This window comes from Adiantum capillus-veneris, chromosome 19 (genome assembly GCF_014529385.1).
Source record: "Adiantum capillus-veneris isolate H3 chromosome 19, ASM1452938v2, whole genome shotgun sequence".
Lineage (NCBI taxonomy): Eukaryota > Viridiplantae > Streptophyta > Polypodiopsida > Polypodiales > Pteridaceae > Adiantum > Adiantum capillus-veneris.
The window spans coordinates 142,347,470-142,374,289 of NC_140949.1; the positions used below are offsets into that span (position 1 = coordinate 142,347,470).

The window sequence follows — 26,820 nt, forward strand, 5'->3', positions numbered from 1 at the left end:
AGCCCTTCTTGGGAAGTTCATCGTCAGAGGACTTCTTCCAGGCGAGGAGCCCTAGAAAGAGTTCTTGCTGCAGAGGCTTCGTGCCAGGGTGCCTCAGTCAGGAGGCCCTTGGCAACCTCCGACCAGATGGATCTTTACAGAGTTACGCCGAGTTGGTTTGAGCAGGAGACTGGAGGACCGATTCGCTGTGAGTTTGCTTCGCTCTTAGGAGCTCTTACGGCGTGGCCTAGAGCAGAGACAACCGACATGCACGGAGGAGCGCCTACGACAACCCCTCGTCTGGAACCCCATGGTTAGCACTCAGAGAGGACACTTGGTTGGGAGTAGGCCTCATGTTTCATGGGGTCCCATGGCAGTAGGTCCAGCGCACTCTCTAGGTGTCTGGCTAGAGTTCACAGGTTTGTCAGAGGAGGTGCAGGGTGTCCAGCTACAGGGCATGAGAGGGGTTCAGAGCATGTGTCAGGACATCTCAAAGTCAGCTCCAGCTGAGTGGCTCACGCCTCTCGAGCCAGTAGCACCCCGATGGATGGGAGCCTTCACACGACTGGAGGTTCTCATCTCAGTCAGGGCTTGTTCAGAGATTGTCCCAACCCTGTTCTTTGAGCTACAGGGTGGGGGACGTTTACAGCGAGTTATAGTAGAGGCCCCGCAGGTAGCAGAGTGCTGTTTCCAGAGGATCCGAGTTGTGGGCATCTGTGGGAGGACTTGCGTCATAGACCCTGACCCAACAGCTCTCGAGACAGGACACTGGAGGCTATGGGCTTGGGAGTGTTGTCCACTGGCACGAGTACAGTGGGATCCTGGTGAGTGGCTATGGAGGGACCCCTTCTCTTCTACAGTCCGCCCAAGAGTCCCTTTCTTCCAGTACACTATTCGGCTTGGACGTCATATACTTGCAACGCAGAGAGAGGCCCGCCCCGCTGCAGCACGTCATTGGCAGGAGGAGGGTCTCACAGTTGAGTTCTTGGCAGCTTTTTGGCAGAGGCTGTGGGACTCCAGACAGCCGAGGCGCGTCACTTTGTTCCAGTGGTTGGTTGCACACAGAGCCACAGCAGTAGGGAGCTGGCTTGTGCATAGTGGTCTCTCGGCCGCATGTACAGCCTGTGACCAGTTGGTGGAGAGTCAGTGACACTGTCTTTGGGACTGTCCTTCGGCCCAACAGGTGTGGCTACGAGTTCTTCGGCTGATGCCTGTCCTCTCCGCGGCTCAACAGTACACTTGGGGGGCAGCGGCTTGGTCCACCCTCACGGGCCCGGCACTACAGTTTGAGCTATCTTCCACCAGCAGGATGATAGTGATACAGGAGTGGTGCAGTGAGAGAGAGGAGTGCTGGGAGCTCATCAGCGGCCTAGCTCTTTGGTTCATCTGGCGGGCCCGTTGTTTCCTCATCTTTGAGGCTCGCCCTGTGCCACCAGCAGAGACTGTTCGTGACTTTTGGCTAGAGCTGATCCATACTCTCAGAGGACAGCTTCAGGGACTACAGGGTAGCTCCGACCGCATGCGGGAGTGCCGCGAGGCTTTCCTTCGACTCTGGCGCCCTGGGCCTTTCTACACCATGGTCCAAGGGCTGCTCAGATGGCACTACTATCCACCTGTGTGGCTCTTCCCTCCTCCCATTTCTTGATTTAGCCCCATTGTATATATGCTATTTTTTCATTGGGAGAGTCTCCCCATCATGCATGTTGTAGCCCTCTCTTGCAGAGGTGGATGTATCCCTATGGGCAGTTTTCATTAACTAATAGAAGGATCTTTTTCTTGGAAAAAAAAAAAAACAATTGAACATGGCAAAAAAGAATTACACCACCACCGAAAGAGAAGTACTAGGAATGATCTATGCCATTAAAAAGTATTACATTTACCTATTAGTCAACAAGTTTGTGTTCTTTGTGGACCACCAAGCTTTGTTATATTTGGTCAACAAGCCATGCAACACAGGGAGAATAGTCAGATGGTTCATCATTCTTCTCGAATTTGATTTCACTGTGGTTGTAAAAAAAGGCACTACACATCAAAGAGCAGATCATTTGTCAAGGATTATTTTAGGGGAATAAACTAAAGGTGTAGACGATGATTTACCAGATGCCTATTTGTTCTCAGTGGAAATGATACCTAGATGGTCGGAAAACATTGTGTCATTGATGACAATATCTCAAGTGGATTCACAAATTCCACTTCATATCACAATTGATTTAATCGAGCAATTGGCTATGTATCAATTACTAGCTGGAAGGCTATATAAAAGAAATCGGGACGGAATATTGCTTTTATGCATTAACCCTGAAGAAAAAGAACAATATCTAAGTCAAGCACATGTTACCATAGTAGACTTCACTTTGTGGAAGACCAAACTATGCAACGAATCTTGAGACTTGGAGTATTTTGGCCGACTATGAGGAGAGATTTTAGATCTTTTGTAAAAGATTGCCCTCAATGTCACAAACAGTACCCATTACTCATGTAACATTGTTTCAAATGTCACCTGTTCCTAAGTGGAGTAATTATCTGGTTACTTACTTATCGAGCCAAACATTTTCTGAGAATATGAGTAAACGCCATTAAAGAGAAATTGAAACTGAAGCAAGAGACTATGCTCTTATTGGGAACCAATTGTACCGGAGAGGTAAAGATCAACATTTGCGTCTTTGCGCAAATGAAAACAAGTACATTCTGATTATAGAACAAGCACATGTTGGATTAGCTAGAGGTCACTTTTCTAGTGAGACCACCGGAAGAGAAATCTTGATGGCAGGCATATGGTGGCCAACACTTTTTGCAGATGCCAATGTTCGAAGGTGTGATGCTTGTCAACGAGCAAAAATGCCAACACGAGTAGACAACATGCCCTTAAGACCAATGATGGGGGCTAGAGCCTTCGCAAAATGGGGTATAGATTTTGTTGGACCGATACAGCCACTTGCTTATAGAACCAAGCTCAATATATCATTGTAGCTACGGACTATTTGACCAAGTGGATCGAGGCTAAAGCGACTAAAAAAAATGATGCCAGAACCACTGCTGAATTCTTATATGAGTATGTATTCACGATATATGGACTGCCAATAGAGATTGTCAGTGACCGGGGGAACTCATTTCCTCAATGAGGTAATAGAGTATTTTCTTAATGAGTTTATGGTTATCCATAACAAATCAGCTCCCTATCACCCGCAAGCAAGCAGAAAAGATGAGCATACAAATAAAAATTATTAGCTCGGTACTGAACAAAGTGGTTAGTTCAGGAAGGACAGACTGGGAAATGAATCTCCATGCTGCTCTATGGGGTTATCGAGTTTCATTCAAAACAACTCTAAATGCTACACCCTTTAACCTTGTTTATGGTCTTGATGTCATACTGCCAATAGAATTTCTTTTTCCGACATTAAGGGTAGCGTAGAATATTGAGTGGACCGGACATGAATTGTCAGAAAGACTCGCAGATTTGGAAAAGCTAGACAAGCAAAGGCTAGCTGTTGTAGCTCATATCTATGCACAAAAGCAAAAACAAAAATAGTTTTTGATTCCCACTTAATCACAAAAATTTTCAAGAAAGGGGACTTAGTTCTAGTCTATTCCCTTAAGCAACACATTCCCAAGTTTAAGAAAAAGAGAAACAGACCATTTATCATTGAAGATGTATCTCCAAGTGGAGCCGTAAAATTGTCCACCCTAGATGGTGAACCAATGGCTAATTGGATTAGTGGATGTCGTCTAAAGAGATACAATTTGCCACTAACCAATGGATTGCTAAAGAGAATGCATGCAGCCAAACAAAGGAAGATCAAGCGACAAGAGGTTATTGATGAAGCCCAAGAGGAAGCTAGACTTCGGGTACTCAAGCGTAAAGCTGCTCTCAAGAATCCACAGATACCGATTCCCATCAACAATTTGAAAATAGATGATCGACAATGGAAATTACCTAACGATGCAGTTTCAAAAGATGACGACTAGTTAGATGGAATGGATCTGCGCATCAAAGTACAACTCAACAATCATAGCACCAATGCTTTGATAGACACAGGAGCTAGAGTGAATGCAGTCAGTTATTCCATATACAAGAAGGCAACAAGTCAAGCATTGACAACAGGAATAGTGACAATCAAAGGATGCAACAAGAATCCAACTCCAACATTGGGAGTAGTCAACTTGAACATGGTCGTACATGGATGTTCATGTCCTCATCAGTTTGTATGCTTGCCAGATGAACACATGAATGAGACGATGATTCTTGGAATTCCCTGGATGCGTACATACAAAGCAGTACTAGATTGGGATACGAATCAACTAAAGCTATCACCTAAAGGTGGGCAACTAATTGTTCCAATTGCATCAAGCAAGGAGGAATGGAAAAGAAGCAATCAGCAGACCAATCCACGAAGCCAATCTTCTCCATCCCCTCAACAATCAAATGCTACATGTAGCATTCAAGGAGTCAGGCATATTTGGGTACCAAAAGCACAGCTCAAGGATAAACCAATTCAGATTTGGGTGCCTAAAACTTCACCGAAGAAACAAAAGAAGGTTCCATGGATTCGAACACAGAATCGAGTATCTCCGAGCAAGGAACCTAACATGAAAAGGGTTTGGAAGAAAAAGGAGCACTTATCTTCTCCACAAACCGTGAAACCAATCAAGCAGTGGCGAGTTAAGTCTCAACAGACTCCACCACACCATGCAACACCAAGCTGACTGAATTAACAATGGAGAGAAAAGCTCGACAGCAGTCGAAAGTGCTACCAACAGCTCAAGCAATCAACGTGCTGAAACACCCTGATGGTACAATCAAACAGAGAGCACAAAAGCTACAAGATTTTCTCTTTGGAAGACATCAACAACAAACCTCGACATCAGAAACCCTTGAGTCAATTACTCAAGACCCAGCTCCTACACAACATATGGGTTTGAATTGCATTAATCTTCATATCATGGTAGAGCCAATCAGGGCTATGCATAGACACAATTGTTCAACCCATGTACGCAGTCGTCCCGGAGTACGCCACCTAGGAGGTGTGGAAGGGCACTAAGTACTAAGTAATTAAGGACAATGTTTGAAGAGGGAGGAAAAAGTTCCATGTTAATGTGTGATTTTTTGCAAAATTACCTAATAATTCCCTTATAATTCATCATCAAGGAAAAATTCACTGATAATATCTTCTCGATGAGTTTAAATAGTGTATATACTATCAGAAAATCATAAAAAATAGTCCTTTTTTGGATAATTTTCATCATTTTTGGTGATAGGGAGGCTTAAAAATGGAGAAATCCAACAAAAAACAATAAAGCTGTATTTTTCAAGGGATTTTCTTATATTGGATTTTTATTATACTTTTTTAGAGCATTTTGCTATTTTCTTTGATTTTTTCAAAGAAACATATCAAAATTAATAATAAATAGCAGGGAAGCTCAAATGGAAAAATGGAAGACACGATGGTGATCAGAAAGACAAGGCAGACAAGCACAAAAATTTTCAATGAAATCAGAAGACGGAAGCAGGAAGACTAAATTAGGTGACCAGGCCTACTTTTGCAAAATTCTTACAGAATGAGCTACAGGAATCTGATCATAGAAATTTTTGAGTCTAACATAGATTTCACGGCCTAGTAGGATTCAAAATCTGGGGAAATTTGGTTCGGAAAGTCCAGGTATAGATATCCATGGTAGGCTAAAACCACCTCATGTCCACTTGGAGCCTTTGCAGAGAGAGATTTCGGCCTCTTTCTTGCGACATTTTCGTAGCCCACAGTTGACCATTTTCAGCACCGTCTCACACGAGACATGAGGGGTAAGTTCTTTACTCAATAATGATCCATTTTGTACGGCTGGTAGCTAGTCTAAAGCCTTAGAAAAAACCCTAGAAACCGAGTAGTGCACGAAGACCTACAACCTAAAACTGACCATAGTGGCCTGCCAGCTTGACCAAATCGGATGGGATTTGAACCATAGCATGCCCTAACATAATAGAGCCTTTCTATACCATCAGATGACCATTCGGCTGGGGTCAAGGGGGTCCCCAGTAGAAAAGTTAGGTTTTTGGCAAATGCCAGAATTCCGACCTGACTCCACAGATGGCTTGCTAATGAGGTCCACATACAATGTATATGATTGGTTTGGTGAAATCCATCAAGCAAAGCCCTCGAAAAGCAGAAAATGTCTCGAAGGTTACAAAGCGTCAAATTCGACATACGAGGCCAAACTGACTCCAAATGAGCAAGAATTAGATAGGTAGCTTCACGACTATGTTATGGACAAGTCCAAAGCCTCAAAGTTGACCGACCAATCCAACAGACAAAGTAATAAAAAAAAACCGGTGATTTCAGAGTCGACAGAGCACAAAGTGATGTCGGCATGACCAAACTTGACCAAATTCAATTTAGGACTTGTATTAGGTGTATGAAACATGTCTAGGTCAAAATTTGTGGGTTTTGCAAAGTTTTTGTCACTGAAGTTAATAATCGTGATTATTTACTTTTGCATCAGTTTTGCTTGGAGATTGTCAAATCACCTCACCTATCATGTGTACACACCTATTACATGCCATAAATCAAGCATGAGCCAAAATGACAACCCATTACTTGTAAAATTGCTAGAAAACGCCAAGAAGTCTTTGCAAGCCAAAATTTGGGTTATGAACAACTTTTCTTGATCCAAATCACCTCATATCTCATACCCAAGGTCTATAGCATGCTTAGAACCAATTTGTACCAAAAAATGTCAATTTTGAAAGAAATGTTAATAATCGTGATTATTTACTTTTTGGTCAAAATTGGGGAATTTTGATATTTTGCCATCATACATCCAAAGTACATGTTGTGATAAGCCCACTAGCCAACTTTGAATCAATTTGGAGTTCAAAATCTCAAATTTCCTGTATATCAACTGTTTCAGAGACCTAAAGCCAAAATCTGGTACCATTTTCAACCTGTGTATCCAAATGAGCCCATAATTCACTCAGAGAATTTATTGGGTATATACTTCAAGCCTATAAAGCCAAGTGTGCAAAAAGTTGGAAACTTTCCTCAGTTGTGTAAATAATCGTGATTATTTACTTTGGTTGCAAATTTTTGTTTTGACCATACAATTTTGTTCCTTGCATGCTTTTATGCATCTTTGCTTGTTCAAAAATTGATTTGAAGCAATTTGGACCAGATTATCAACATTTCAGTTTAAAAAGACATTCCGGAGAAAAATCCGACAAATATGCTAACTTTGCACTCTATTCATTGAACAGGAGCAATGCAAGCAGCGGAGAGGGCCAAGACGAAGTGAAACCAAAAAGAGAAACTACAAGAACTGCTTGCATATCAACTAGACCTGAGTCAGTCGAAGCGGCAAAGGCATCCTACCTTTCTAAAGAACAGCTGGTAGAGCACCACACTACGGTCTTCACTGGCAGGTTCAAGAGTGAAGAAGAGCATCAAGTGGAGTTGCAACTCCTACCTAAAGAGGTCTATGATGTAGCTGCCAAGCCAGAAACCAAAGAGGCTAACCGTAGGTTAGGGCTCAGGCATTTCTACGAACAAGAGCCTTGCGGAGTGGACTTTCAGAAAGCTTACGAGCTTCTATCCACCATCAAAGAGGACGGAACCACACAAATATCCGACACCCAAGGGAACAAGGTCGAGGTAGTAATCACCAAAGAGATAGTGGTAGAGGCACTCAGATTGCCCACTAAAGGAATGACCATGCGGGCAAGAGACAAGAAAACCGTAGGCACATTTACCAAGGAGACAGCCGCGGCTACATTTGTTGATCTTATCCACAAACAGGTGGAAGAGCCAGCCCGTTTGTACCATCAACACTTTCATTTTCTGGCAAAGAGGCCACCAAGGTACACTACACCAAATCACGCCGTGGCCACCACCTTCACTCAAGTTCTTAAGTCAACAACAAGGCAGCCTGTGGACCACGCACAATATGTCTTGACAACCTTGAAGGGCACCAAGAAGGAGGGAAAAATCACATACTTGGGCGCACCAGAAGTGTTGACGAGAATAGCCTATCATGCCATCGGCATGGCCGACAACCTATCGCCTGCTCCTGATCAGAATACATGGATCTTGGTAGCACAACCCTCTCCACGAGCTACAAGGTCAGGTAAAAGGTCAAAGAAATTAGATGATGAGTCAGCTGACAGCTCACCAGATCGGCACAACAACGAGAGCTCTGACAGCGAAGAAAAGAGAGCTCGGAGGGAAGAGATGAGGAGGAAGGCTGTGCCTGCCCACCAAGAGGAGCCAGCTCAAAAACAAGCGCGTTTTGAAAGAGAAAAACAGGCTTACCAACGCAGTACGCAAGCACAAGAAAAGGACTCAAAAACGTGGGTACCCATAGGACTGAAAGGACCTCGAACAAAGCATCATACAAGAAAAGAAGCAGATGATCCAACAGATTATTTAGAAAGAATGTACCAAGAGGCCAAAGCCCTAAAGCTGAAAGAGATAGAAGAAGCGGAAAAGAAAGCTAAGGATACGGCTACACAAGAGCAAAACCAGGGATATCCTTGACCCACCTCACCGCCTCCGGAACAACAGGACCATCCCTTGCCTAGCCTACCACCATCAACACCAGGCAAAGGTATCAATGAAGAAGCAGAGACTGAAAAAGAGAAAGATTGTGAGTCATCCCAACAAATAGAATCTACACAAAAAGCTGACCACACCGCGAACATGAGGAAAAAGAAGCCGAGCCAGAACAGGAGCAGGCAGCAGAAGAGACTCAAAAGTCAGAGGAAGAAACTGATAAGGAAGTAGGTACATAAAAAGAGCATACCACTACACATGAGACGGAGCTCGAGCCAGAGAAGGTAGAAAGGCCGCCACCTAAAAAGACAGTAAGGGTTGAGACCACACCATCTACTTCTACTCAGCTTGAAACTGTCGAGGTATCAAAGCCTCAGGATGACCAAGAAGAAGAACGACCATCTACCTCCACAGAACCACCAGCAATTACGACGCAGCAAGAAGCAACACATGAGGCTGCAGATACATCCCAGCTGGCAAGACAGGAGGAGTGGCAATCAAATGATGAAGTTATAATACAGGTCAATGAATATGCACGCCAGATGCAGGAAATGACAGAGAGACTCCATTCAGCAGATTTAAATTGCAGCACAAAGGCCAAGGAATTAGAAATGGTGATCGACGCTCTTCAAGGAGAGCTCGAAGATAGGATGATTATCATCACTGATCTCCAAAGGCAAGTGCAACAGCTGAAGGCAGAAGCGGAACATCATCAAATAGCCAGTGATAAACAACAAAAAGAAATGGAGGATTTAGTTGACCTCCTCATCAAATTATCTGATGCCTACAAGGTAAACGACGAGCAGCTGACAGAAGTCACGAATGAACTTCTTACGACCTCTCTGTCAGCTCAAAAAATTCAGGTGCAATTAGATGTCGCCAATGCTTCCCTGCAATATTTTGAACAGAGAATCAATGATCATGCCATTTTCTTACGGCAAATCAGAGAAAACCAAGTCGTGGCCTCGATCAAGGGAACTGATGAATGTACAAGGAACTTGAAAAGAAAAACAAGGACTTAGAACTAGAATTAAAGCTTGAACATTCATAGCGCAGAGACTTGGCACTAATGCGGGTTCAAAGAGAGGAGGAGCTCCTAAAGGAGATAGCAGAACTCAAGCGGATAAATCAGCTCCTTAGAGATGGAAAGCCAGACACGCAGGAAGAGGCAGACACTTCAGAGCCACCACAAATAGACATTCCCTCGGTCTCGTTTGCTGAATTTGAGACGTAGTCCACAAAAGAGCCGAGTGGTGATGAAGATTTTCAGATTCACACCCGATTCACATCACAGATGCAGATACAATGCCAATGGTCCAGCTATCAAAAGCTGAAGAAGACGTACTGAAGGAGAATATCACCTTAGAGGTGGATGAGCAACGAAAGGCCACTATGGATTGGGAGTTGAGAGTTTTACACTCTATCAACGTCACTCAACTCACTCCCAATCAAATCAACGCTCAATGGCACCAACTATCCCTTCCGTATCCTCTCATCAAAGTAGAACTTTTACAGGTAAAAGAAAGGCTGTACAAGGATATGCAAGAAGATGGCACAGATAAAGACCACCCAAAGTGGCGGTTAAGCTGGCTGAACAAGAATCCGAGATACCTAATTCTGTTCACAAGAGCACCTGCAGCCTTACAAAGAGATCCAACATTCTGTCTTATACCCATAGTAAGGACATGGCAAGCGCATGAAGCACTGCAGAAGAAGAGGCCAACTTAGCTCAACTTTCCCAGGCTGCCAGCTCCAGGGAGAGGCCAAGCGACACAGGAATACATAGTGAAAGCCCTAACGGGCGCCATGTCATTCTTCAAGAGTCTACTAGATCTCTCCTGTGCAATGTTATATAAGATCTGCAGGATGCTACTCACATGCATACAAGTTTTCAACGAGCCTGAGCAGACAGGAGCCCCATGGCTCTCATTCTTGGAAGGAAACAAAGGCTTATGTTACAATTTGAGTGGGAAACCTTCAGAAGAAATCCTTTACGGATTCTATGCCAGATGCATGTTCCTGCCCTTGAATAATATGCTAACCTTTGAAGAAGCATTCTACACTGGATTCTTCACCTGGCAGGCAAATATATTTGCGCTGGTGATAAGAAACCTCACATCCAGGTTTATAGGCTACTCAGCGGTGGAACTGAAGAATCAAGTCACCATGCAATTTCTGCAAGTGCATGACAAAGAACGAAGAATCAAATATCAATGGCACTGGAAGCACTTAAAGACCGCCTCACGCGCCCTCAACCCGAAGACTACTTCAGCCCATAAAGCTGTGTCAAGGGACAACATAGGCGAGGAGGGGGGAATGTTATTAGCAAGCTAACGCGGACACCATTTTTTGGAGTTCTCGTTGTAAAAGAGTTATTATTTTGATAAATCGAGAATATTGTAACTCCTATTTTCTTGGTAAACTTTATAATTAATGAGCCGGGGCTACAAGCTTCCAGATTGTATCTGCCAATCAATTCCCAGCTTTAGTAGAACTCCAGATTATTAGTTTTGACCACCCAAAAACCTTGGCTAAGGTATAAAAATCAATTTTTGTAAGTTTTTTATAAGTTTTTGGATAAGAAATACACAATGTGAACTAACGGCGCTCACTTCTCTCCTTCTGCGCTTCCTACTCCCTCTCCGGTTGTCACATTGAGAATGCCTTTGTTGCATTGCAACCGCAGGTAAGAGCTCTATGCATTGACATAAGCCATTCAGAGTATTTCGTAGCTTTTTGCGTCGCCGACCCGCGGCGACCCGCGGCCTAATTTCATCATAATTAGAAATTTACAGTTTTAGATTAAAAAACTAAGCATAGGTGGGGTATTGGGGCATCATTTCTAAGCATTTAGATGCATTCTGGGTCAAAAACCACTAGGTCAAAAATCCACTGCTGTTAATAATCGCAATTTTGGAACTTGACCTAAAGTGGGATTTGAGGCCATAGGCATGTGTGCTTAGTTCTTATAAACTTGTCCTAGAAGTTTTGTTACGTTTGGATGTCATTTGATGCTATAACGGATGTGATTTTCTTGCCGCTGAGCGATTGGCTTTTGGTGATTTCAGTCACTTGAGTGTAGCTTGAGTTAGATGCGAGTTGTTAGTTATTTTCCGAAAGATTTGACAACCTCTTGTAGCCTCTATGCACTAGTCGAGTCAGCTTCGTCCCATGGTTTGACAAATTAATCGTGGTTCTCGCTAATACTGCAATAAGATGGGATGGTGAGGTTAGACATGCATCCCACAACACGTGCATTTGATGACATGATAGCAGTACAAACGCTTCAAAAATTACGCTGACAATTCTGATGTGGTAGGCTGTATAGATTTCCACGTTTTGCACTGACATGCTGATGTGGCAGGCTATACGGGTTTTTGGAAATTACGCTAGCAGCTTTTGGGCATTGCTTTTGGACCAGATGCTTTTGAGTTTAAAGGCTTTTCATGTAAAACTGCTTTTGGGGCCTAGGGTCTTTAAATATGAGACCATGTACTCATTCTCTGGCATCTTTCCTAGAGAAGGTGCAGAGTCTAGTGTATCGGCTTGTACCATGTGTTGATGCAATATAAAGAAATACCGAAAGGGGCGCCAAGGTTTGGGGCCAATACTCTCTCGGGTGGAATTCCACCAGTCCGTGTCTCGTGTGATCTCTCTCTTTCAATTCAGCTGTTATTGAAGTGCTAAAAGTCTATTTAGTCTATTCTTCTATATTGGCATGTGGTGCCCGTCTTGTGACATCGTTCCATCCACAGACAGATGGGCAATCGGAGATAGCCAATTTAGTGGTTTTGAACTTGTTGAAGTCCTATATCTCTGATCATAAAACTCAGTGGGAGAACAACTGGGAGAAGTACTTTCCTCTGGTGGAGTTTGATTACAACAACACAATTCACACGTCTACAAGAAAGGTTCCATTTGAGATTGTCGAGGGTGTTAGAAAGGTCCCACCAAATCTAAGTATCAAGGACAAGATTTTTGAAGTAGATCAATAATACATAGGATCTAGACACTGCTTTTGTTAAGATAAGGGAGTCTTTGCAGAAGTCTCAAGCACGGCATAAGAAGGCAACAGACAAGTATCAACATGACTACGTGCATACTAAAGAGGCCCCCCGACCCCTCTTATATACTCCCCATGGGAAGCGCCCTACCCACACATTGAGCTTTACGACATATAAAAATAGAGCAAATTGGGGAAAAAGAGAGAAATTGGGGTGCTAGAGACCCCTAGGGAACGAGGGAAAATCTACAATGCTGGGGGAAAACCTCCCACCCAACAGGAGCATATATGGCCACGTATAGAGCCAAAACAGGCCCGAATAGGTGATAGGGAGTGAGGGTTGTTTTGTGGTTGTTTTGTCACGTATATCCCGACATGAAAAAACTACCTCATTCGGGAAAATCACAACCACAAAACAACCCTCACTCCCTATCACCTATCCTTAGCAGATACTGAGACAGATTTGACGAATCCAGAAAGATGACAAGCTCTAATACCCTGTCTCAGCTCCCAAGAAATAGATATTGATTCAAGAGATGTTGTTAATTAATGGGAAATAGGCTTAGCATATCATCTCCCCTATCTATACTTGACCTTGCAGCCAGCCATCTCCCCAAAAAGCATGCTTGTAGTATACATTTAGCATATAGTGCTAGAATGCATTGGCCAAGCTAGACACTAGTCGATTTCATGAGCCAGCACACCACCACCACAGAAACAAGGGCCATTGCATGGTGATTTGTCTCACAAATAATTTGGCCAATCAGAGACGATGTCACTGGAGAGAGGTGCCATCTCTCTCCATCACTGTCGCAAGCATGAATTTCGTCCACTCTATGGCAAGTACAAAAAATAGAAATGTACAAAGAGGGATGCTATTATGCCAACATAAGGCAAGCAAATGAAACCCCTTAGCTGGCAAGCAAGTACGGTCACTCTCATCGTCCTGCAACAAATCCACAAAATACAGAATGTCAGCCACATGACCCGAGAAGCTCTCGCGTCGCAGTTAAAGGGGAACCTACAAAAGCCTCACAAAAACGTACATGGGACTACTAAGTCCAAATAATAAACCCGCTGGAAGGCTCGATGCTCAGAACACAAGCCTTTCTAATACACTAAGCAGAACCTTTTGAAGAAAATATAGCTAGCATTCTGTTACTTGACCGCCCTTGGACTGCCAACAGTGGTGCTACCACAAGAGAAAATAGCAATTGTTACTTAAGACGCCTATAGCCAAAAACACCTTAAAAACTAAAAAAAAATCCAGGTTAAAAAAACCCTCCTAGTGAGGGTTAAAAGAGCCTTGGCAACTACTATAGGAGTGAGGAGGGAGAGGGTATCCACCAAAGTCTCTGAAGGATAGGCACCTCCAAGATGTTGTGAAAAGCAACAATGGCTAATGAGTAAGGCTTTATCTCTACCTCATAGTTGAGGATGACTATGATTTCAAGAGAGAGGTAATGTCATAAAATATAATCATCTAACCAACCCAAATGATTTTCTCATATTAAACTAATCATTTAATGTGGGAGAATAAACAGGAACAAGGGTTTGAATATAGGTATGTGCTTTCAAGTCTATCTTGACACGGGGCCAATGGTAAAAGGGCCCCAATGAGAGATGATTTGTCAAAGATCAAGTTAGGTAATGGAGCTTAAAGACCTTAGGGTTGGCTTCATTATAGAGTTCCAAAGCTTAGTGTTAAAAAGTCCTTTGACGTTAGGTAAGCTAGGGATGAGCTTGAGGTGGGAACCCGGCCCAAGCTTAAGGTGCTTGAGGTGCTTGTAGTTCTTGATGACTAAGGTCCTTGAGGTGCTTGTTGTGCTTGCTGACTAAGGTGCTTGTTGTTCTTGATGACTAAGGTGCTTGAGATACTTGCCGTGCTTGCTGACTAAGGTGCTTGATGTGCTTGTCAAATAGGGAGCTTGAGGTGCTTGTGGGAACACCACCCAAGCTTGAGGTGCTCTGTCATGCTTGCTGACTAAGGTGTTTGGGGTAAGGTGTGCAAAAGTCCAAACCTATCCCTACAAGGAGGGGGCGAGCCCTACAAGAGGGGGGTAGAGAGATAACACACACACCCTGACACAAGGTAATCTTGATACAAAGAATGCATTTAGGACACTTGTCAAGTTCATCCTCATGTTTCACTCATGGTGTGCCTAAAGCCTACTGGTTGGCCACCGAAGGGGTCGAATGATAATTTAGCAGAAGTAATTGACTATTTTTGCATTTATCAAGTCCTCTCTCTCAAAGGGGAAAGGGGGACACTTGTCCCAAGACTACTCTTGTTGCTTGTAATGCATCCTACATGTGATTGGCGTGTTTTGTAGGGGTCCAATGAGCATCAAGCTTGAGCTACAAGGGGGGGTCGACCAAGGAAGCTAGGGGCATGCTTGAGGGGTATACTCTCTCACACTCACTCACACACACTCTCATTGTGTGAAATGCAAAGTGCAAAAGCTCCATCTCATTCTCTAAGCAAGTAGAGAAGTTGAGAGCCTACACCAGCACTCTTGGCTATGGAATGCAAATCAAACCAAGAGCCATGCTTCAATGCTTAAGATTTCCATCTTCATTACCGAGCTATTACGTATTCTAGCAAGAAGAGTGATGATAAGTGAGGAACTAATTCTTTCTCCTATGAAATGTTTCTTCTTCGTCTTCCCTACCCTCATTCCCTGCTAGCTCTCTCCACCTTCGAAGGTGTTTGAGGCCTTGGGATAGTTAATGCTTTCCACAAAGCTTATGTTATGCTTGTGATGCATGAAAATTTTCTTCATTGCATCACCTAGGTCACAATGAACACAAAGATTGTATTGTACCAAGTCTCTCTTGATGGGAGAAACTATAATACAGATGCCTATTGGAGGGGGGACCGGATCCACATAAATCCGTTCCTCAACTATTGTCATGTTCTCTAAATTATCTCTCTTGCAAAAGAATTGTTCTTGCCAAGTTAGCTAAATGCTATGTTTATGTTGCTACCATCAATTAAGTTCACCCTCTATGCTCACAAAGTAATTTCACAAAATTACTTTCTCTAATTTCCGCTACTCTCAAAGTTAATAGGCCATTTCCATTACAGATCGTTAAGCTCTATAAGGTGCAGGCTTTAGCAAGTCTGTTAATTAGTGTAGTTCTGTAATGTGCAGTAGATAGTGAGCAGGTTGATTATTCTGTCAGTGTGCAGTGTGTTGTGTTAGGTAGTGTGTGGGTAGTGCTAATTAGTGTTAATTAGTTTTGTTAGCTGTAGGTATCTTAGACAGAGCTGCAAGGTGCAACTGTGTGCACACATGAGGTAGGATCTATGCGTGTGAGCTCAACACCCATGCAGCACAAGCTTACCTTATCCACATAAATTTTCTTCGAAGAAAGTTATTTTTTTCTATTTTTAATTATAAAAAATGCTCGTAAAATCTCAGACCAAAAAGAAAATTTTAAAAAAAGGAAAAAAGAAAGCCCAAGTCCAAGCCCAGGCCCAAGCCTCAACCCTCAGTCTTATAATATAGTAAATACACTACTATATTAAGACTACCCCCTCAAGATGAAGGAATGGCATGTGGGACAGGTCCTTCAAGTCCTCCACCCTTCTCTTCACACTTACCCCCTTGACTTACTACTTTCAGCCTTCTTCTCGACTAGAAAAAGGCTATTTTTAGGATTTCAAGGGCCTTAAGTAATCGAATCGGGAGTTGTAAAGCACTACACATCCCTATACCAAGATGCTCCTTTTGAGCTATTACACGCCATATTCCATGGCTTGGTTAGAAAAAAAACCAGAAAAACAAAAAATTGAGAGTAAATTTGGGTTGCAATACACCCAAAAAAACTAGGTGAGTGGCCTTCATGGGAACTCACCAACACTTCTAGAGTGACAAGGTCACATGCACCTACGCTCTGGTTGTGTGCTAGAGGAAGATCATATAGAGAGTGTCTCAGTTTACGCGAGCACCCATTATTCCTCCACATTGGGTTCTAGGCACTGAGCGGGAACCCAAGGTAGCGTCACTCAGGTCCCACATCTTGCATCTAGTGACTCTTCCTCTGACTACGATGTGATGGAAGGTTACCCAATGCCCAATCCTGACAGTTCAAGCCAAGACATGCATGACATGCATTGCAGTATTATTACATGTGTAAAAAGGACATTGATGTTGGGGAAGATTCCCCTTATATGGATGTTCTACCTGGGATGACTAAGTCTAACAATGTGGATTGGCTTCCACCTAGAAGAAACCATAGACACTTGGGGAAATAAGGGGATGAACTGGGTAACACCTGAGGCAAATGAAATGCCACAACTTGTACCTTTAAATATGATAGGAGCAATGCATATAGTTTCTGATGACCTACCAGATGAAAGCTTGACTGACATTGGAACCAGTACCGTCTTGAAAGACTATGGCCCACACGATTTGGAGTCAAAATCATCAATTGAAATTGACTCTGAGGACAAAGAATCTGAGTTAAATCTTGGTGCAAATGTGGGGACAAACCATTCAAGGCCCAGTGGTACCCTTGATGACAATCTATCTTGGAGAGGAGAAGACACAAGTAGCGATTCATCTAGTGACTCTTCACTGGAGGAAGGTTGTAATAAAAAATTAGAGAAGAGGAGTAAGAGATATAAGAGGCGACAATATCGAGCCAATATATGTGCTAAGATAAATGAAAAGAAATCTATCACAAAATGGCTCGGTTATATGGGGGCATGTGATGCTCATCATAAGTTGGTAGACAATTGCGGTGAATACCTTCAAAAGTGTCATGTGGTTCAGTCCACAACCCATTGACATCGCATAGCTAGAAGCTACAGAGAAGCCAAAGTTGAGTCTTATTGTAAGGAGACGCCAAAATCAAGAGCTAGCTCAACAACAAAAGGAAGCGGAAGAGAAATCACAGTCCAAAAAACAACAATACCCCATAGATTTACATCTTGCACCTGATCATTTCAAATCCTACACCACGGAGAATCGTAAGGTTGTGTATACAAAAGCTTAGAGAACACCTATCGATGGAAGTAATGGAGTCTATGATGGTCCAGTGATAGTTAAGGAAATAGAGTTAGCAGACCCAGGTGAGGAGTTCAAAACCTGTTTTCATTGCCCAAGATTTGACAGAGACTGAGGAATATGTACTCAAGGAGCTTCTCAAGGAATTTTAGGATATAATTTCTAAGATATATCATGTTATGAAAGGTGTTCCACCTTCTATGGGGAAAGAGGTGTCATAAAGCCTAGAGAGGGACCCTTGACAAAAAGGGACCCCAAAAGAAAAATTGCGCAGGTCAAAAAACCCTAAAAATTTGAAATTTTTGAAAAGTCTCAAAAATGACCGTTTCCCCTCCAAAATTGCCCAAAACATAACCAAACATCAAAAAGTCACTTTTTCTCTCCAAATTCCCTCTCTCCCACAATCTTCTCTCCCCTGCCCCCTCCCCTCCCCTCCCCTCACTTCCTCTCTGCACTCAACCCCACCATAGCCAAAATCTCACTCTCCATCTTCTCTAGGTCTCCCTCCCCTCCCCCCTCCATTCTCTCTGTGCTGTGCAGCCCACCATAGCCCAAAGCTCATCACTATCCTCCTCTTCAGTTGTCCCCCCTCCCTCTTCTCACTCTCTCTAAAGTCAACCCCACCATAGCCAAATTCTCACTCTCCATCCTCTCTAGATCTCCCTCCCCTCACCCCTCCATTCTCCACAATGCAGCCCACCATAGCCCAAAGCTCATCACTATCCCACCATAGCCAAAAGCTCACCCTCCATCCTCTCTATCTCTCCCTTTCTCCCCTTCATTCTCTCTCTACTGTGTAGACCTCACTATCCTTCTCTCCAACCCTCACCCCCCTCCCCCTTCCCAATCTCTCTCTACTGTGTGGCCACCCGACCTCTTCTCAAGCATGTCCACCCATACCACGCATAGACGACCCAAGTTGGAGATACAAAAGTTCATACTGCACAACACAAAGAGCTCGAAGGTGGAATGGATCCCACTTGTATTTAGCAAGGCTCATGGGTCTACATGCAACCGTTCAGTGTTGGTCCTCATGGATTACAATGTCGAGGCATACTGGAATGCCATTGGAAGTGAAGACTGATGGCTTTCAAAACAAAATCTGGAATGGTGTCCATCACTCAACATGTGTATAGTGTACCTGAGATCCACTTGCAGAGAGCTTCAAACCAATTTGCACCTCATTGTAAGTCTAATGCTAAGTCATCTTATGGATATTTCCTCTTTAATTTGTATGTGTTCATATTTTTTGACAACGGTATTTGTGAACGTATTTTTTGATTCAGCTTACTTGCAAAGCAACCGCTTGAATGCCTCTCGGGTACCTTTATGGTTGTGCATGCTATAGATAAGAACTAATCTATATAACTCAACAATGTATACTAATTTCAAATATAGTAGCTAACACCATATTTGTTGTATTACAGGATGTTATTGTAGTGTATGCTTGGGCTCAACTTGGTTTGGTGTCAAGTGGAAAGTGCGACTTCTCCAATCAAAAGCTCATTCTAAACAGTCTTTGTTTGGTGTGTATACTTGTGGATATGGAGGTCCATGGAGTTATCAATGATGAGACAAGCCTTGCTAAGAGCATAGCAATCGCCTTAGTCTATATTCCATTCAATGTATTTGATCCAGTACATAACATCCCAAGCTATTATTGTAGACAAGCTACAAACTTTGTAATGAAACTACTTGAATAGAAAGCACTCTTGTTTCATTACATTTTTGTCCACTCTAGTTAATCTTCAACTATATGATGTTGTGCTTGTGATCAATTTTTGTTTCATCTAATCTTGTATGTGTATTGTGCTTCCTGCCAAATTTTTGGTGCTCATAAGTGAATTGATCAAGTAAATTGATTTTTTGGTAGCAAGTACCCCTTTGCAATGTGCCTGCATGTAGATCTAGTAAGCCATCTAACCTCTAACGTCAGGTTTGATTCATTTTCTGTTGTATGAGCACTTAGAGTTTATCTCAAAATGGTGGCAAGCTTTAAATTCTTAGAAGAATTCCATACTCAAGAATAATCTAAGCAAGATAGAGCAATCATATTTCCTTGTGTTGCAGGCATAGACATGAACCTCCTTTGGCATTGAAAAAACATTTAGTTCATGAGCACTCAGAGTTTATCTCAATATATTTGGTAGGCTTCAAATTTTTGAAACAATACACTCAAACCTAATCCAAGAAAGATAGAGCAATCATATTCCCTCATGTTTGCAAGCACACACATGAATCCCCTCTTGGCATTGTGCAAACACTTCGTTCTACCTTTGCCATCAATAATGTAATGGCATTCTATTATGTTGTATTTGATATGAGTTTGTGTAAGTTCAACCATAAGTTTGTGTTCTTTGAAATCCCCAAGGAAAACAGAGTATGAAATGAGTTTGATATGTTGTATTTGATATGAGTTTGTGTAAGTTCAACCATAAGTTTGTGTTCTTTGAAATCCCCAAGGAAAACAGAGTATGAAATCAAAATAAAGAAAAGAGAACGAACAAACAAGATAGAGATAGGGTATATATATATATATATATATATATATATATATATATATATATATATATATATATATATATATATATATATATCGTACATAGATAGATGGAGGATAAACAAATAGACAGACAGATAGATATAGATAAATACATTAATAGATAAATAGATAGATAGATAGATGGATAGATAATTCGATAGATAGATACATAAATACATAGATAGATACACATGCAAATAAAAAACACAAAGATAGATACATAGATAGATAACTAGAGAGAGAGAGAGAGAGAGAGAGAGAGAGAGAGAGAGAGAAAGAGAGATAGAGAGACAGAGAGAGACCCTTTTGGAACTCAAGGGCATTGCCCCTTTATTGAGGATACACTTTTATGATGGACAAATGACATGATACATGGATCAAACCCAAGACAATTTATTCCTTGTATTGATTGCTAATTGAGTATGCACCATGCAGACTTTGAGCCATCTGTAGCAGAGAATGAGTAGAGAATGCATCATACACATGGTGAGCCATCTATAGCCATTTGTAGTAGAGGATGAGTTTGCTTTTTCTAGATATATCATATGAGCTATAGTTTTGTAAAATGCTTCTTTGGATGGATGTTCATGGTTATCTTGTAGGCCCAAGGCCACCATGCCCAAAACTAAGCAAGCACAAAGAGTAGGAGGCAAGGCAGGGGGTGCATAGTCCTTGGGAGGCCCAAATGCGCTCCCTTGTGGCAGGCTTTCTTTGGGCCTCCCAAGGACTATGCATCCTTGTGGTAGGCTTTCTTTGGGCCTCCCAAGGCCTATGGAAGGCCCAAATGCGCTCCCTTGTGGCAGGCTTTCTTTGGGCCTCCCAAGGACTATGCATCCTTGTGGCAGGCTTTCTTTGGGCCTCCCAAGGCTTTCTTTGGGCCACCATGCCCAGAACTAAGCAAGCACAAAGAGTAGGAGGCAAGGCAAGGGGTGCATAGGCCTTGGGAGGCCCAAAGAAAGACTGCCACAAGGGAGCACGGGCTTTCCATAGGTCTATGGAAGGCCCAAATGCGCTCCCTTGTGGCAGGCTTTCTTTGGGCCTCCCAAGGCTTTCTTTGGGCCACCATGCCCAAAACTAAGCAAGCACAAAGAGTAGGAGGCAAGGCAGGGGGTGCATAGGCCTTGGGAGGCCCAAAGAAAGCCTGCCACAAGGGAGCGCATTTGGGCTTTCCATAGGTCTATGGAAGGCCCAAATGCGCTCTCTTGTGGCAGGCTTTCTTTAAGCCTCCCAAGGACTATGCATCCCTTGCCTTGCCTTCTATTTGTGCCAGCTTGCTTTGGCATGGTTGACATGGTCCTATAGGATGTTCAAACTTCACTCAACCATGCAATAATAGCTATCTCATACCATGGCGCGTTGCAAGCCCCCCTTTGATTTTCAGGATAGTGCCCCATAGTGTGTATGCTCTAGTTTTGGTCTCGAAAGAAAAAGGGGGTGCTTTGCTTGGTTGTACAAGAAACTTTTTAGTCTCACAAAGGCCTACTAGTGAAACAAAGCTGAAGCAAATGGCCAAAACATCCACAAAAGGAGAGATACAGAGAGAGATAATTGATTCTTAAAGAAGATACCCATAAAGGAGCCAATATTCTATTAGTACAAAACACTACTCTATAAGTTTATGCAAAAAATAATTGATCATACATGGCTAGCTAGCTGTAAGCAAAGAGATATTGGGGGGGGGGGGAGAGAGAGAGATAGAGAGATAATAAAGGTTTTCTAAACCCATCCCATGCCTCTTTTCCATCCAATGCATGAATAGGCACCCTTGCCTCCTCTCCTAAACTAACCAACTAGCCCCTACCTTTGAAGCATTGGTTGATATAGTTTTGCATCCTCAAAAATGCTACCATGATGCAATTACATGGCCCATCTTGATGCAGGCTTATGAGTGATGGGTAATCCTCCCCACTAGCATAATTCTCAACATTGGTTCAACACTTTCTATATTACTTATGAACCCCTAGAATTCACCAAGAATTTACCGTATTCATGTGACACACTTGTATAAGCATCAAACCCCTCAGTAAGAATCAAATATTTAAATAAATTGCTACATGGAAAATAATTTGCAAGATCAAAGATTTCATATATTAAATCCATAACGCTTGTTGTTACAAAACCATGTCCATTGTAGACCACCTCAAACATGATTGAGATTACAAAGTAAAAGCTATGTTGATAGCTTTGGGCATTATGGATACATGTTCAACATGTATAGAGTAAAAATCTAAATTCTTTAAATGTTGCCTCAAATACACTCAGGTTTGAAACCAGTGCCCTTGTGTAAAGTAACATCACCATTGCTTGAAATACTTGACCTTCCTATGCTTGGGATCCATCTCTGTCTCATGGCTATGGAGTTTCCACCTGTGGTGCAGGGGCACCCTTCTGTGTCCTTCCAACTAGAAAGTTTATGATGTGACTCCACCTTACATGAAAAAGAAATATTCTGTTCCATAACTTGCAAGAAGTTGGGTATGCTAGAGTCTTTTCCATAGCTTGTGTGATGGTTGTGTATTAGTGTTGTGGGATGCAATAGAGACAAAGGTGGATGTGAAGACAACTACATTAGCTTGTAATCATGGTGGGCTTGGTTGATAGGGGAAGTTGAGTATGAGGGAAGGGGTAGGGTCAGGGGAGGGGACGTTGACATTGAAAAGGAAGATTGAGGAGGTAGATGAAGAGGTAGTTGCTGTAGATCTTGGCTTACAGTAGACTTGGTATTTTTGAGAGAGGACAGTGAACAATGGAAGAGGGTACATGGATAGAAATAAGAGAGGAGAGAGGAATGTGACAGTGAGACGAAGGGTTTAGCAGGTAGATGAAGAGGCATATCCAGGAGTGTGTGAGAAAGAGAGGGAGGGTTTAGTAGGTAGATGGAGAGGGAGATGCAAAATTCTATAAGAGTGAGAAAGAGGATTTAGCATTTAGATGAAGAGGGAGATGCAGCAGGTCTTGGCTATGGTGGGCATGGCTACTTTGAGGAAGGGGAGTGAGAGAGACAAAGAGGAGACATGGAGAGAGAGAAAGGGATTTTGGAGGCAAAAAATGATGTTTTGATATTAGAATAGGTTTGGGGTCACTTTTTGGGGAGAAATGACTACTTTTGAAAATTTCAATAAATTTCAAATTTTTAGGGTTTATTTTTTGCCGCGTTTTTAAAAAAACATGAAAGGTGGGGTTCTCTTTTTGTACAAGGGTCCCTCTCCCTCTTTATAACACCCCCTTTTCTCTAGGAGATGCTGACAAGCTAGAGAGAGAAGATAGCCTCTTAGTCACTACTTACCCCATCTTTTCTAGGCTTGAAGGATAGAAAATGACCTACCAAAATAGCCCCCATCATTTCCTTTGTCTCCCTTAATCACAACATACTTACTTAAAATTAGGGATTCTTACAAGGCCCATGGAGAGTCCATATTTTTCCTAATGGCTGCGGACTAATTTCATCATAACTAGGAATTTACACTTTCAAATAAAAAACTAAGCATAGGCGGGGTATTGGGGCATCATTGCTAAGCATTTAGATGCATTCTGGGTCGAAAACAACTAGGTAAAAAATCCACTGCTGTTAATAATTGCGATTTTGTCACTTGACCTAAAGTGGGATATGAGACCATAAGCATGTGTGCTTAGCTCTTATAAACATATCCTAGAAGTTTCGTTAGGTTTGGATGTCATTTGATGCTGCAACGGATGTGATTTGTTTGGCAATGAGCGATTGACTTTTGGTGATTTCTGTCATTTGAGTGTAGCATGAGTTAGATGCGAGTTGTTAGTTGTTTTCCGAGATATTGACACCCTCTTGTAGCCTCTATGCACTAGGCGAGTCAACTTTATCCGATGGATTGACAATTTAATCGTGGTTCTTGCTAATACTGCAATAAGATAGGATAGTGAGGTTACACACGCGTCCCACAGTCTTCACCCATAACAACTTGGAACAATTGGTTTCAAAAGGTGACGACATTTTTCCAAAAGGTATAATCTACCCAAGGAAGGGGGGAGTGTTTGCTGACATCCATCATTCAGTTGCTTCCCTCTTAATCTTCCTCCATGACCTCTCAATCTCCCAATCTTAGGGAATGTATATATATAGCTCTATACTTAAGAAAATAAAAATAAAAAAGTAAAAGAGCAAGAGCCACCCAACAAAAAGCTAGAAACCTACAAATTCTAGTACATGACCCAAAAATCATAATAACACATTATGCACAAGGATACAACCTTTTGACATGACCATTATAATATTTTCATACTAATCAAAATCTATCTGTGTGTACAGATATGGCTAATATGCTAGAGTCATTCCCAATCATATCGTACCCTCTTTACTTTTTACAAGTGTTTCACATAGTCTACCCGATGCTTGCCTATGAATGGGATTTGGTAGATACGCTAGCGTGTGAGAAGAATTTTGAGGAATTAGAATGGATGATACGTCTCTTGACCATGACTGATCCCTACTTAGTAGAGAACGTATCTCCGATTGCACAAGCTTACCCTTTTGACCAAGATGACTATACACGCCTAGTGACATGCTTAGTGAACATATGTGCATCTAATGATGAGGAAGATTTACATGATTGCACGGATGGCACGTATGGTCTCACGAATGATGAGTTTATTTTTCTTGACGATGACAAGGATAGGGGTTTAGACTTAGGGCTACCCGTCCATCTATTCAATATCATGTTCCCTTAACCCTCTAGGGGGGTGTAAATAACTAGGTTAGGGTTATTTATGTTATTTTGATTGTGTTAAATAAGGTTGGTGCCTCTTCCCTCTGATGTGGCTCCTTGAGGTATTCCTTGTGTTTTCTAGTGTATACAGGAACGTGTTGTAGTAGTTGGGATTTTGAACTTCATGCAATCTTTGTCTAGTTCACTCTTTAGATCAAGCTCGATCATCAACACGAACATGTGTTTCTTGTCTATTATCATTGCCTCTTGTCTTTTTAGCATCCATGTTTGTTTTGCTTTAACTGTGATTGGTAGCACAATATTCAACACATTTTCTTGGTATTAAACATTAGATTCAGTATAATTTTATATCATAGTCCCTTGTCTAGGTTTATGAATCAAGAAGTCTAACTAAGCTAGTTTGATCAGGATGGACATTAGACATCTTCTCTTAATACCATGGGAAATTCCTTCCTAATTGTTAATGGTTACTTTAGGTTCTTAATCCGATATTATGAAGCATTGTGTGTAGTGTACTAGTGCTTTCTAGTAGGCTTAATCCCACTTGACCTTTAGTTTCAGTATTATAAAAGGAGTTCACTGTTGTGATGAGCTTGGGGAGGGTAACAATGTCAATATAACCCTCCAAAGTTACAAAATTGAAATGTAGTGAAAAAAAACAAAAAAAAGTACCAACAATGTAAAATATGAAGCTGGAAGAGAAATCCTAGCTTGATTTGGTACTTCACGCACATGTATTGCCTATGGTACTAGAGCCCTAGAGGTTCCCTGAGAGGCAAAAAGCCCAAAGCATACAATATAAGCACACACATAAAAAATTGAATCAATGTGAAAAACACTTTGGGGGGTTAAACAAAGGAATAATTTAGGCAATGATTTCATATGCAATTCCTTTTATCGTAGATTAACTAGAAGGTCTTGTAGGTATAGCCTCTAGTCATCCCTCGGACATAAAATACTTTGGTCTCGCGATTAAATAGCTTAATTGACCAGAGAGAATTGAGAAGCTTGCCCATGGTATTAACAGTTGATCTCTAGTGCGTCTCGACCATTAAATTAGTGACCCTAGACTTGTTTATTTTTTTACCTTTACAAGTGCTTATGTATTTGATTATATTATAGTTTAATGTTTACTACTGAAAAATTGTTTAATATTCTATTACCAATCAATCTGTGTGCCTATTCACTACATATGCTTTTTAATTAATTATGAGAATGCAATTACTGTGCCATTTTCTGGTTGATTTTGCAGTGTTTGAAGAAAGCTAAAGACATTCAATCTCAGATGCTCTTCCACCTCGATGAACGGGCTTCATCTCACTAGCTTTTGAGGACGGAATCTACATAAGGAAGGTGGGCATGTTAACCACTTACAGACACCCTATCACCTTTGACGAACGCCTTATCACTTTATTTGAGTCATGGACCGGCCTTGTCAGTCCTATAGGTGCGTAGGTGATCACCGATGAGAGGTGTAACACTCATCTTATTTTTATAGTATTTTTGCTATGATCGGCCATTGTGGGCATCCATGTGTAAATCGGTCAGATTCACATAAAAGGTCCATTTTGACCTACAATCCTCATTCTTGAGGTGCATGCTAAAGAAATTCTCTTGCTCTACCTCTACCTTCTTATCCATCGTGTGCTCACGGGTGTGTGTGTATGCTCACGTGTGTGAGTGTGTGTGTGTGTGTGTGTATGCTTGAGAGAGAGAGAGAGAGAGATAGATAGATAGATAGATAGATAGATTTTATTATCGTCCTCGGAGGTCAAATATGACCTATGGGACCAAAGTTACATGTGATGTAGTATGTGTATGGCTGATGAGTGACTCTCGATGCTCCAAAATTGTAGTGATGAGAGTCGCAATGGAGAGCCCACACTTTGGCTGGGAGAGGAAAGTGTGTAGGTCTAAGTTATGGCTGAAAATGTGAGAGAAGCAAGTTCGGATGTGATCAAAAGCTGAGCACTCTAGTAGTGTGTGGTACTCAGACTCTCGAACTTGCAGTGAGCATAATGTGCACAATCGATTTGACTCTTCTCCA

General features: G+C 42.1%; 1 pseudogene; it reads left to right on the forward strand.

Moving 5' to 3' along the window:
• The first annotated feature begins 349 nt into the window (after nucleotides 1–349).
• LOC147434995 (uncharacterized) lies at nucleotides 350–22,788 on the forward strand (annotated as a pseudogene).
• The last annotated feature ends 4,032 nt before the right edge of the window (nucleotides 22,789–26,820 follow it).